Source organism: Heptranchias perlo, chromosome 4 (genome assembly GCF_035084215.1).
Source record: "Heptranchias perlo isolate sHepPer1 chromosome 4, sHepPer1.hap1, whole genome shotgun sequence".
NCBI lineage: Eukaryota > Metazoa > Chordata > Chondrichthyes > Hexanchiformes > Hexanchidae > Heptranchias > Heptranchias perlo.
This window is the reverse complement of record NC_090328.1, coordinates 116,965,709-116,978,839: the sequence shown is the minus strand read 5'-3', so window position 1 is coordinate 116,978,839 and position 13,131 is coordinate 116,965,709. Positions and strand designations below refer to the sequence as shown.

At 47.9% G+C, this 13,131-nt stretch overlaps 1 protein-coding gene across 1 annotated transcript in view; it reads left to right on the top strand.

Annotated features, from left to right (window-relative positions):
* The window catches only part of LOC137320668 (amyloid-beta A4 precursor protein-binding family A member 1-like), a 133,236-nt gene that overhangs the window by 25,127 nt on the left and 94,978 nt on the right, over window positions 1-13,131 (top strand). Inside the window, exon 2 of the mRNA XM_067982346.1 lies at window positions 7,517-7,653. The gene's annotated coding sequence lies outside the window, so the exon portion shown is untranslated. The remainder of the gene's footprint in view (window positions 1-7,516; window positions 7,654-13,131) is intronic.

Sequence of the window (13,131 nt, the reverse complement as noted above, 5' to 3'; positions counted from 1 at the left end):
TGTGGAGTTCAGCCTTGGGCCGACCGCCCAGCCTGTTTATCTCTGCACGGCTCAGAGTTAAGTCTAGATGTGTAAAAGTGCACATTTCTGTCAACTCCATGAAATTGTAAAAAAACTTAAGCCAATAGTGTAAACTTGTTTTTCAGGTACCCCCCCGCTCTCCTCTCCCCTTCGCCCCCCCCCCCCCCCCCCCCCGCTCTCCTCTCCCCTTCTCCCCCCCCCCCCCGCTCTCCTCTCCCCTTCTCCCCCCCCCCCCCCCGCTCTTCTCTCCCCTTCTCACCCCCCCCCCCCACTCTCCTCACCCCCTCTCACCCCCCCCGCTCTCCTCTCCCCTTCTCAGCCCCCCGCTCTCCTCTCCTCTTCTCCCCCCCCCCCGCTCTCCTCTCCTCGTCCCTCCCCCCCCCCCCCCCCCCCGCTCTCCTCTCCCCTTCTCACCCCCCCTGCTCTCCTCTCCCCTTCTCACCCCCCCCCGCTTTCCTCTCCCCTTCTCAGCCCCCCGCTCTCCTCTCCCTCTCCCCCCCCCCCCCCCCCCCCGCTCTCCTCTCCTCTTCTCTCTCCCCCCCCCCCCCCCCCCCCCCCGCTCTCCTCTCCCCTTCTCGCCCCCCCGCCTCTCCTCTCCCCTTCTCACCCCCCCCCCCCCGCTCTCCCTCTCCCCGTCTCACCCCCCCCCCGCTCTTCTCTCCCCTTCTCACCCCCCCCCCCCCGCTCTCCTCTCCTCTTTCCCCCCCCCCCCCCGCTCTCCCTCTCCCCCCCCCCCCCCCCCGCTCTCCTCTCCCCTTCTCACCCCCCCGCTCTCCTCTCCCCTTCTCACCCCCCCCCGCCGCTCTCCTCTCTCCTCCCCCCCCCCCCCCCCCCCTGCTCTCCTCTCCCCTTCTCACCCCCCCGCTCTCCTCTCTTCCCCCCCACCTCCCCGTCTTGCTGTCTTTCTTTTCTCTCTCTCCTATTCAGACTTGCTTGGACAACGGTTAGCTTCTGCCCCTTGATTAAATGCCTTGGTGCCTATACAGAACTCTGTGTTTCCTCCTGAAGTTGTGGAACTGTTGCTGGGCCTGCTCTCACTCACTGACCAAAAGTCATGTACTGATGGTGTAACAGTGTTCTCTCTTGATCTCAGTGTCAAGATTTTGATTAATACTTCATCTCCGAGGTAAAACAAAACTGCCGACTAATGTATTTTTGTTATTGTGTATTTAAGGAAAATGCTCACCCTGAAAATGTCCATTTAAACTAATCCTGCTGGTCTCAGAATTGCTGAGCCTTCTGTGCGCTGTGACTGTGATCATTTTCCTGGATTGGCAATACTGCTGATCTGTAGAATTAAATAATAAGCCTTCTCCCCAGTGGACAAAGCACATTGTTTTTATTGTTATGTGATGATGATATCATTCTGTTGTAATGCAGCACTCTCTTAATGTGTGTTTGATGTGCGCGCGCGCGTCTCTGTGTCTGTGTGCGCGCGTCTCTGTGTCTGTGTGTCTGTGTGCGCGCGTCTCTGCGTCTGTGTGCGCGCGTCTCTGCGTCTGTGTGCGCGCGTCTCTGCGTCTGTGCGCGCGCGTCTCTGCGGTCTGTGCGCGCGCGTCTCTGCGTCTGTGGTGCGCGCGTCTCTGCGTCTGTGTGCGTGCGCGCGCGTCTCTGCGTATGTGCGCGTCCCTGTGTCTGTGCGCGCGCGCGCGTCCCTCGTGTGCGCGCGCGCGTCCCTGTGTGCGCGCGCCGCGCGTCCCTGTGTGCGCGCGCGCGTCCCTGTGTGCGCGCGCAGCGTCCCTGTGTGCGCGCGCGCGTCCCTGTGTGCGCGCGCGCGTCCCTGTGTGCGCGCGTCCCTGTGTCTGTGCGCGCGCCAGCGCGGTCCCTGTGTCTGTGCGCGCGCGCGCGTCCCTGTGTCTGTGCGCGAGCAGCGCGCGTCCCTGTGTCTGTGCGCGCGCGCGCGTCCCTGTGTCTGTGCGCGCGCGCGCGTCCCTGTGTCTGTGCGCGCGCGTCCCTGTGTCTGTGCGCGCGCGTCCTGTGTCTGCGCGCCGCAGCGCGCGTCCCCTGTGTCTGCGCGCAGCGCGCGCGTCCCTGTGTCTGCGCGCAGCGCGCGCGTCCCTGTGTCTGCGCGCGCGCGCGCGTCCCTGTGTCTGCGCGCGCGCGCTGCGTCCCTGTGTCTGCGCGCGCCTGCCGCGCGTCCCTGTGCCTGCGCGCCGCGCGCGTCCCTGTGCCTGCGCGCGCGCAGCGCGCCCCTGTGCCTGTGTGCGCGCGCAGCGCGTCCCTGCGCGTCTCTGCGCATGTGCGCGCGCGTCTCTGTGTCTGCGTGTTTCTGTGCATGGATAAAAATGAATACCTGAGCGATTGCAGGACAGTAATCTGATCGAGGGATCTGAGTGACATTGCGAAGTGAAACCAAAGCTTAAATGGATTAGAACTTTTATCTGCACATGTAGTTTTTACAAAATGCAACTGCATTTTAAAAAAATTCCTATGGTGTTTGGGAACAACTTACATATCACCACCTAGAAAGGAAAGAAGAAAGGCTTTCATTCATCTAACAACAACAACTCGCATTTATATAGCGCCTTTAACATAGTAAAATGTCCCAAGGCCCTTCACAGGAGTGATTATCAAACAAAATTTGACACCGAGCCACACAAGGAGATATTAGGACAGGTGACCAAAAGCTTGGTCAAAGAGGTAGGTTTTAAGAAGCATCTTAAAGGAGGAGAGAGAGGTAGAGAGGTTTAGGGAGGGAATTCCAGATCTTAGGGCCTAGGCAGGTGAAGGCACGGCCGCCAATGGTGGAGCGAAGGAAATCGGGGATGCGCAAGAGACCAGAATCGGAGGAGCGCAGAGATCTCGGAGGGTTGTGGGGCTGGAGGAGGTTACAGTGATAGGGAGGGAGCGAGGCCATGGAGTGATTTGAACACAAGGATGAGAATTTTCAAATCTCATTTGGAAGAAAAGGAAAAATAAATTGAGGTGGGGGGATAAAAAGAAGAGATTAATAAATAATTTTGTTCATATTTTGCAACACAAAGCAAAATCAATATTTGGGATGTTGGCAAGGAGTTACTGGAGATCGACTGGTTCTCTGACGAGTTTGTTCATCAATTGACCTTCACTTTTACCAACTTGTTTGTGACATCTTGTGCTGTGGCACAGACTGAGCTTGTCACTAACTGGCACCAGAACTGTCGAATTAAGTAGCATAACATTTAAATATATTAATGGAGGTTCGCAGCACCTTGGTGCTTAACACCTACATTTAAAAAAAATTCAGCAACATTGCACAGAATTATGCACCGTGAACATTTTAAATCTGCTTCTGTTGTACGTCATACGGTAAGGATGATGGAGAGGGACATCTGCTTCAAATGGAACTCCCCGCGATCGGGATTATTTGTTGAATCTTTCCCCCCCAAACCTCTCCGTCTCTCTCTCTCTCTCTCTCTCCTCCTTTAAGACACTCATTAAAACCTACCTCTTTGACCACCTGTCCTAATATCTCCTTATGAGTATTCGGTCTCAAATTTTGTTTGATAACGCTCCTGCGAAGCACTGTGGAACGTTTCACTATGTTAAGAATCATAGAAAGGTTACAACACGGAAGGAGGCCATTCGGCCCATCGAGTCCGCGCCGGCTCTATGCGAGAGCAATCCAGCTAATCCCACTCCCCCGCCCTATCCCCGAAGCCCTGCAAACTTTTTCCTTTCAAGTACTTATCCAGTACCCTTTTGAAGGCTATGATTGAATCTGCCTCCAACACCCCCTTGGGCAGTGCATTCCAGATCCTAACCACTCGCTAGGTAAAAAAAGTTTTTCCTCATGTCACCTTTAGTTCTTTTGCCAATCACCTCAAATCTATGTCCTCTGGTTCTTGACTCTCCCACCAATGGGAACAGTTTCTCTCTATCTACTCTGTCTAGACCCTTCATGATTTTGAATTTTTTTTAATCGTTCATGGGATGTGGGCGTCGCTGGCAAAGCCAGCATTTATTGCCCATACATAATTGCCCTTGAGAAGGTGGTGGTGAGCCGCCTCCTTGAACCGCTGCAGTCCGTGTGGTGAAGGTTCTCACACAGTGCTGTTAGGTAGGGAGCTCAAGGATTTTGACCCAGCGGCGATGAAGGAACAGCGATATATTACCAAGTCGGGATGGTGTGTGACTTGGAGGGGAACATGTAGGTGATGTTGATCCCATGTGCCTGCTGCTCTTGTCCTTCTAGGTGGTAGAGGTCGTGGGTTTGGGAGGTGCTGTCGAAGAAGCCTTGACGAGTTGCTGCAGTGTATCCTGTGGATGGTATACACTGCAGCCACGGTGCGCCGGTGGTGAAGGGAGTGAATGTTTAGGATGGTGGATGGGTTGCCAATCAAATGGGCTGCTTTGTCCTGATGGTGTCGAGCTTCTTGAGTGTTGTTGGAGCTGCACTCATCCAGGCAAGTGGAGAGTATTCCGTCACACTCCTGACTTGTGCCTTGTAGATGGTGGAATGGCTTTGGGGAGTCAGGAGGTGAGTCACTCGCCGCAGAATACCCAGCATCTGACCTGCTCTTGTAGCCACAGTATTTATATGGCTGGTCCAGTTAAGTTTTTGGTCAATGGTGACCCCCAGGATGTTGATGGTGGGGGATTCGGCGATGGTAATGCCGTTGAATGTCAAGGGGAGGTGGTTAGACTCTCTCTTGTTGGAGATGGTCATTGCCTGGCACTTGTCTGGCGTGAATGTTACTTGCCACTTATGAGACCAATCCTGGATGTTGTCCAGATCTTGCTGCATGCGGGCACGGACTGCTTCATTACCTGAGAGGTTGCGAATGGAATACCTCTATCAAATCTCCTCGCAACTGTCTCCGTTCCAAGGAGAACAACCCCAGCTTCTCTGGTCCATCCACGTAATTTAAGTCCCTCATCCCTGGAATCATTCAAGTAAATCTCTTCTGCACCCTCTCTAAGGCCTTCACATCTTTCCTGAAGTGTAGTGCCCAGAACTGGACACAATACTCCAGTTGTGGCCAAACCAGTGTTTTATAAAGGTTTCTCATGACTTCCATACCTTTGTACTCTCTGCCTCTATTTATAAAGCCCAGGATCCCGTGTGCTTTTTTAACCGTTTTCTTAACCTGCACTGCCACCTTCAACAATTTGTGCACATATACCCCCAGATCTCTCTGTTCCTGTACCCCTTTTAGAGCTGTGCCTCTAGTTTATATTGCCTCTCCTCGTTCTTCCTACCGAAATGTATCACTTCACACTTAGTTGCGATAAATTTTATCTGTCGCGTGTCCGCCCATTCCACCAGCCTGTCTGTGTCCTCTTGAAGTCTATCACTATCCTCCTCACTGTTCACTACACTTCCAAGTTTTGTGTCATCAGCAAATTTTGAAATTGTACCCTGTGCACTGAAGTCCAAGTTATTAAAGGTGCGAAGTAAATGCAAGATCTTAACAAGACCTCTTTGTTAATATGCAGATGGGGGAGTGGGGAACTATGTAATATTTTTATAAAAGAAAGAAAAGCTGGAAATGCACAGTACGGCACCAGAAACCGTGACAGAAGAAATCATTTTGGATGGGACTCTTGACATTATTTGAAGAAGAGCAGGGGAGTTCTCCCTGGTGTCCTGGCCAATATTTACCCCTCAACTGACATCACTGAAAACAGTTTAACTGGTCATTATCTCATTGCTGTTTGTGGGATCTTGCTGTGTGCAAATTGGCTGCCTCGTTTCCTACATTACAACAGTGATTACACTTCAAAAATACTTCATTGGCTCTAAAGTGCTTTGGGGCATCCTGAGGTCGTGAAAGGCGCTATATAAATGCAAGTCTTTTTTGAACTCATGAAATGGGTCTCTGTTTTTTGAGGCATCTGATTTATATTCTAGTCTTGCCTGTGAAAGTCCTGTTGTAATGTTGACTCTTGTTTTATATCTGGGTCATGGATGCTTTTGGGTTTTACGGCTTGGATGTGGTGATGAGTTTTGCCTTGTTTACAAGTGTATACACTGATTATAAATACAACATTATCACAAGAACAGAAATTCTGTGGTGCCATGAATTGGTGGGGGAGGGGGTTGTTGCTTATCCCTCCATGTCGGGGCACTAAATATGATTTGTATCGCACACCTTAGCACCAATGCAATTTAATTGGTTTGTTTGATTACATAGAATTTTAAAGCACAGAAACAGGCCATTCGGCCCAACTGGTCCATGCTCCACACGAGCCTCCTCCCACACCTACTTCATCTAACTCTATCAGCACATCCTTCTATTTTTTTCTCCCTCATTTACTTATCTAGCTTCCCCTTAAATGCATCAATACTGTTCGCCTCAACCACTCCTTATGGTAGCGAGTTCCACATTCGAACCACTCTTTGGGTAAAGAAGTTTCTCCTGAATTCCTTATTGGATTTATTAGTGACTATCTTGTATTTATGACCTCTAGTTTTGGTCTCCCCCGCAAATGGAAACATCTTCTCTACGTCTACCCTATCAAACCCTTTCATAATTTTAAAGACTGCTTTGTTAATATGCCGATGGGGGAGCGGGGAACTGTGTAATATTTTTATAAAAGAAAGAAATGCTGGAAATGCACAGTACGGCACCAGAAACCGTGACAGAAGAAATCATTTTGGGTGGGACCCTTTATCAACTCGTAGCTGGTGAGATGGAGACCCAGCACAACGTTGGCAGCCCCTGTGTGCGGCAGATAGTGTTTTTTTTTTATTCGTTCACGGGATGTGGGCGTCGCTGGCAAGGCCGGCATTTATTGCCCATCCCTAATTGCCCTTGAGTGTGATGCAGACTGCCACCACCGGGGTGTGTGTGATCTGCGCGGCAGATTTAATAACCATTTGTTATTATTTTATGCACCCCTCAAGAGTTAGGTGGAATAAATTGGCAAGAAGGACCAGAGGAGAATTTTTTTTTTGCACAGCGAGTTGTGATGATCTGGAATGCGCTGCCTGAAAGGGCGGTGGAAGCAGATTCAATAGTAACTTTCAAAAAGGAATTGGATAAATACTTAAAAAGGAAAAATTTGCAGGGCCACGGGGAAAGAGCAGGGGGCGGGGGGCGGGACTAATTGGATAGCTCTTTCAAAGAGCCAGCATAGGCATGATGGGCCACATGGCCTCCTTCTGTGCTGTAAGATTCTATGTAATTGCATTGGACAGTTCCCTGCTTGTTCTGCAATGGATTCTGTGGAGTGTGCGTGTTTGTAAATATAACAATACAATTTTTTTAAACCATGTCCTATTGTAGAGTAATGCAGCAAAATTTGGTGCATTGCTGCTTTTGCTTTCATGTGTATGAGAAGGATTGTACAACTTATCCGTGTAGTGCTCGAGAGTTACAGACCCTTCACAGTTTCTCGTTCTTGGATTATACAGTCAGCTTCACTTAAGGAAATGTAGCTGGCTTTGCACAGAGGTATTTTAGCATCCTCTAAGTGTAAGCTTTGAAACTGTCTGGAATCCTAGCAAGGAAATGTTTAATCATATGCCTTCATTATTGTTCTTTTCCTTCCTTCCCTGCAATGTTTTGAGGTTTGCTAAGCTCCAGTATGGTTCATCACCGACCCCAATCAACGCTGGGTCAGATGGGAGGAAGAGACTGAGCCAAATTGCCGCTTTTGAGAAATGAATCATTTGACTGTTAAATCGTCGTGCTGCGTGATTTAGAGGTTAGTGCTGTTCAGAGACTGATTCCCACATGCTGCGTCGCTGTTAATTTCTCAGACTTGGCTGGCTCTCCACCTTTTTTGCATATTGAAGCATTCTTGGGAGAGACTGCCCTGGTTAGTGCTTGGAAATGGAAACGGTTTGCGAAATCTGTATGCGACTGAAGTTGGTCTCTTCAATTTTTCTCCCCCCCCCCCCCGCCCCCCCCCCCCCAACCCCCGACCATTAAAGTCTTGATTCTAATGCAGTCCAGTAGTTCCAGTTTTCCTAACTGCTGTTGGCGATTACAGTGACGCACTGCATAACAATCCGACATATTAAACACGCACACCAGTTTACCCCACGCAGTGTGACACTTGGACGCAAGGGGCCGGAATTTCCTGGATCGCGCATGCGCGGAAGTAACACGCTAGTTTCCCCACCGATCTTGCCGACCGGAACTTGCGCCCAAATTTCCTGTGGGGCTCGCCTGCTTACGCCGGAATGTAATTTTACTAACGTAAATCGAGTGAAAATTCAGTGCCGCCAATAGTGGGGAATGTATCGGGCGGATGCTTTCTGTCATGATGCCTCACTCTCAGAACTTATAGCACAGAAGGAGGCCATTCGGCCCATCATGCCTGTGCTGACTCTTTGAAAGAGCTGTACAATTAGTCCCACTCCCCCTTGCTCTTTCCCCATAGCGCTGTAAATTTTTCCTTTTCAAGTATTTATCCAATTCCTTTTTGAAAGTTACTATTAATTCTGCTTCCAGGCAGTGCATTCCAGATCATCACAACTCGCTGCGTAAAAAAACAAAACAATTCTCTTCATTTCGCCTCAGGTTCTTTTTGCCAATTACCTTAAATCTGTGTCCTCTGGTTACCGACTGTCCTGCCACTGGAAACAGTTTCTCCATATTTGCTTTCTCAAAACCCTTCATGAGTTTGAACATTTCTATCAAATCTCCCATTAACCTTCTTTGCTCTAAGGAGAACAAACTTGCCTCTGCTGCTCCTCTTCCTGTACTATTTATTGTGCAAAACAGGAGTATGTCCATTGGGAAGGAAGCTCCAGCTGCTTAGTCCTTCTAAACGTGTGTGGGGTCTGAAATATTTCTGTGCACTGACACTAACAGCACTTTAGTTAAGTATGGTGCAGGTTTCAGTAATATTTAAAAAAAAACACGAAGGAAATCGCTATCAAAATCAGGTGACTTCATGCTGCGCTGTGCCTAAATTTCCGGGTGTAAATCTACACCAGTGCATTATTTGCATAAATCCAGGAAACTCGCACAAGTTGGCCTCTTGCATCGGGGGTGGGGAGGGGTGCGTAAGATGTAAATGAGGGGCAGTCGGTTTTGACGGGCATATCTTGGGAGTGGCTTCGGCAAACAGCAATGTGATAATGATCAGATAATCTGTTTTTTTTATTGATGTTGGTTGAGGGATAAATACTGGCTCAGGACACCGGGGGAGAAGCCCTCTGCTCTTCTTCGAAATAGTGTATTTGGTAGAATACAGGACCTGTACATACCCGTAAAAGGTAAGAGCACTACTTGTGTCATTAAACAACCTTGGTCAACAAGGGAAATGAGAGATACTATAAAACTAAAAGAAGGGGCTTATACAAAGCCAATGAACAGTGGAGATCCCACGGACTGGGAGAGATATAAAGAACAGCAAAGGGATACAAAAAGTGGTAAGAGCTACAAGATACGATTACGAGAAAAAACTTGCGAGGGATATCAAGGGCAACACTAAAGGATTTTAGAAATATATTAAGCGAAAGAGGGGGGCCCCTTAATGGCAGACGCAGGTGATATTGTAATTGGAAATCAGGAAATGGCGAATAGCTACCTTGTATGGGTCTTCACAGTAGAGGATGAGGATAAACTACCAGAGATACAAGGAAAACAAAAAATAAATCAAGTGGAGGAACTTACTAGATTCAATATAAGTAAAAACATGGTGATGGAGAAACTGATGTAATTAAAGATAGACAAATCTCCAGGATCCGATGGTTTCCACCCCAGGATATTAAAAGAAGTCAGTGAGGAAATTGTTGATGCTTCAGTCATGATTTTCCAAAACTCTCTTGATTCAGGAATTGTCCCCTTGGATTGGAAAATTGCCAATGTCCCGCCACTATTTAAGAAGGGTAAGAGAGATAAACTAGGAAATTATAGGCCTATTAGTCTAATGTCAGTTATGGGGAAGTTTCTAGAATCTGTTGTTAGGGACAGACTGACTGAGCACTTGAACAAATTTGAGCTGATCAGAGAGCGAGCCAGCATGGATTTGTAAAGGGTCGGTCATCTCTAAAGAACCTGGTTGATTTTTTTGAGGAGGTAACGCACTTGGTGGATGAGGGATAGTCTGTGGATGTTATTTATATGGATTTCCAGAAGGCATTCGACAAGGTTCCACGCAAGAGACTGTTAAGAAAAATGAGAGCGTGTGGAATTGGAGGCAAAAAATTGGCTTGGATAGGGAATTGGTTAGTAGGTAGGAGACAGAGAGTCGGGTTAATGGGTATGGACTCAAATTGGCAGGATGTGACTAGTGGTGTCCCCCAAGAATCTGTATTGGGGTCACAGCTTTTCACTATATTTATAAATGACTTGGATGAAGGAATAAAGAGACGTATATCTGAGTTTGCTGATGACGCTAAGTTAGGTGGAACAGTAAATGGTGTAGATGGCAGCAGAAAGTTGCAGCGGGACAGTGATAGATTAAGTGAGTGGGCAAAACTGTGGCAGATGGAGTTCAATGTGGGAAAGTGTGAGGTCATCCACTTTGGACCTAAGAAAGATAGATCAGAGTATTTTCTAAATGGTGAGAAGCTCGGAACTGTGGAGGAGCAGAGTGATTTGGGGGTCCACGTACAGAAATCACTAAAAACTAGTGGACAGATACAAAAAATAATGAAAAAGGCTAATGGAATGTTGGCTTTTATCTCGGGGGGTTGGAATACCAAGGGGTGGAAGTTATGTTACAGCTGTATAGGGCCCTGGTCAGACCCCATCGGGCGACTGCATTCAGTTCTGGGCACCACACCTCAGGAAGGATATATTGGCCTGGGAGTGGGTGCAGTGCAGATTCACCAGAATGATACCGAGGTTAAAAGGGTTAAATTATGAGGACAGGTTGCATAGACTAGGCTTGTATTCCCTTGAATATAAAAGATTAAGGGGTGATCTAATTGAAGTGTTTAAGATGATTAAAGGATTTATTAGGGTCGAGAGAGAAACTATTTCCTCTGGTAGGGGAGTTGAGAACAAGGAGGCATAACCTTATAATTAGAGCTGGGCCGTTCAGGGGTGATGTCAGGAAGCACTTCTTCACACAAAGGGTAGTGGAAATCTGGAACACTGCCCCCCCAAAAGGCTGTTGAGGCTGGGGGTCAATTGAAAATTTCAAAATTGAGATTGATAGATTTTTGTTGGGTAAGGGTATTAAGGGTTACGGAACCAAGATGGGTAGATGGAGTTAAGATACAGATCAGCCATGATCTAATTGAATGTCGGAACAGGTTTCGAGGGCTGAATGGCCTCCTCCTGTTCCGATGTTCCTAATGCCACGGGATCTTTTACGTCCACCTGAGTGGGCAGACGGGGCCTCGGTTTAACGTCTTATCCGAAAGACAGGTTAAAAACTCGTAGTCCTGGTTTGTAAAATGTTCTGGTAAGATGTCATTGCTGTAACAACTGGGCAATGAATAGTATGAGTTACACGGGCTCATTTTCAGAACGTTTTAGAATAGCAATTCTCGTATGCCTGGAAGCTAACATTATCAAACCTGATGAGAGCCCTTTCCATAAAGCTGTCATTGGGAGCATTGCAGGAGATATGTTATACTTACCTTACGATGCAGTCGATATATCAACTTTGCAGACCTAGCGTCATTTAAAATCCCCAAGATTAGCAATTCAGTGTCTGCTTTTCTTGGCGAGATTTTTACTGCATGAAGCATTACCCATAGCACTTGGAAATAGAAACGCTTTTGGTTTTTAGATGAAAATTCTCCCCAGGTAGTATTAAGTTCTAGTTTTGTGATGTTGTTTCTGGATATTGCATTTCCCTGTAAATGAGAACATAGCCTTTGGGGAAAGGGCCATTAGCCCCAACATGGCCGTCACTTGTACCTCCATTAGTATCAAGTTGACGTTCTCAGTCTGCAGCAGGAGCAAGAGTATCACACCACTGCTACGTAGTCCCGAGTATGACGTTGATTAACGAGTCTGGTTCATGGTGGTAACTGCAGAACACCCTTCCATTCAGCAGCAGATGTTCCATAGCCCTGGAGCCAACAGTGGGAGTCCAACCCTCGCACTTTTAAAAATAACAAAAAGGATTAGATCTCCCAGGTGCTGTTCGTGGGTAGTCTGCAACCTGGAGACCAGTTTGATATTTACTGCGGTCCTGTAACAACAGCATAATAGAGCAACTGAACTGGAGCGAGATGTCATATGACTGACACAAGATAAAAATAGTAAACATCCTACTGATACTGCAAAAATAAAACAGAGCCTCACTTTTACATTTGTCAGACCATTTACCTACCACTTTACAAAAATTGTTTAGGATGCAAGTAACAGTTCTTTCCTCCGTACTGGCCAGAGCGTGTGAAGCGAATCATAACTGGTACAGATTGTAAAGTTCTTTCACTGTTGCTAAGGAGTACAATCAAAATCTGCTGCCATTAGCATGAGGCAAGCTCCTTCCACTTGCAGAAGGACAGAAGAGATGTACAGTTCTGGGCACCGCCCCTTAGAAGGGTTATCTTGGTCTTGGAAGGGGTACAGCGCAGATTCACCAGAATGTTACCAGGTCTCCAAGGGTTGGATTATGAGGAGAGATTACATCAACTAGGCTTGTATTCCCTGGAATGTAGAAGGTTAAGGGGTGATTTGATTGAGGATTTTTTTGGATTTTGAAAGGAATTGATAGGTTGGGTAGAGAGAAACTTTTTCCAGGTCTAAGACAAAGGGACGTAACTTAAAATCAGAGCCAGGCCATTCAGGAGAGAAGTTGGAAAACACTTCTTCACTCAAAGGGTGGTAGGAGTGTGGAACTCTCTCCCACAAAAAGCAGTAGATGCTAGCTCAATTAATCATTTTAAATCTGAGATTGATCGATTTTTGCTAGCTAAGGGTATTAAGGGATATGGAGTTCGGATGGGAGGCCGGCCAGGAGAGCATTGGAATAGTCGAGTCTGGAGGTAACAAAGGCATGGATGCGGGTTTCAGCAGCAGATGAGCTGAGGCAGGGGCAGAGACGGGCAATGTTACAGAGGTGGAAGTAGGCGGTCTTGGTGATGGAGCAGATATGGGGTCGGAAGCTCATCTCAGAGTCAAATAGGACGCCAAGGTTATGAACAGTCTGGTTCAGCCTCAGACAGTGGCCAGGGAGAGGGTTGGAGTCAGTGGCACGGAGTTTGTGACAGGGACTGAAGACAGTGGCTTCCCAGTGTTTAGTTGGAGGAAATTTTTGCTAATC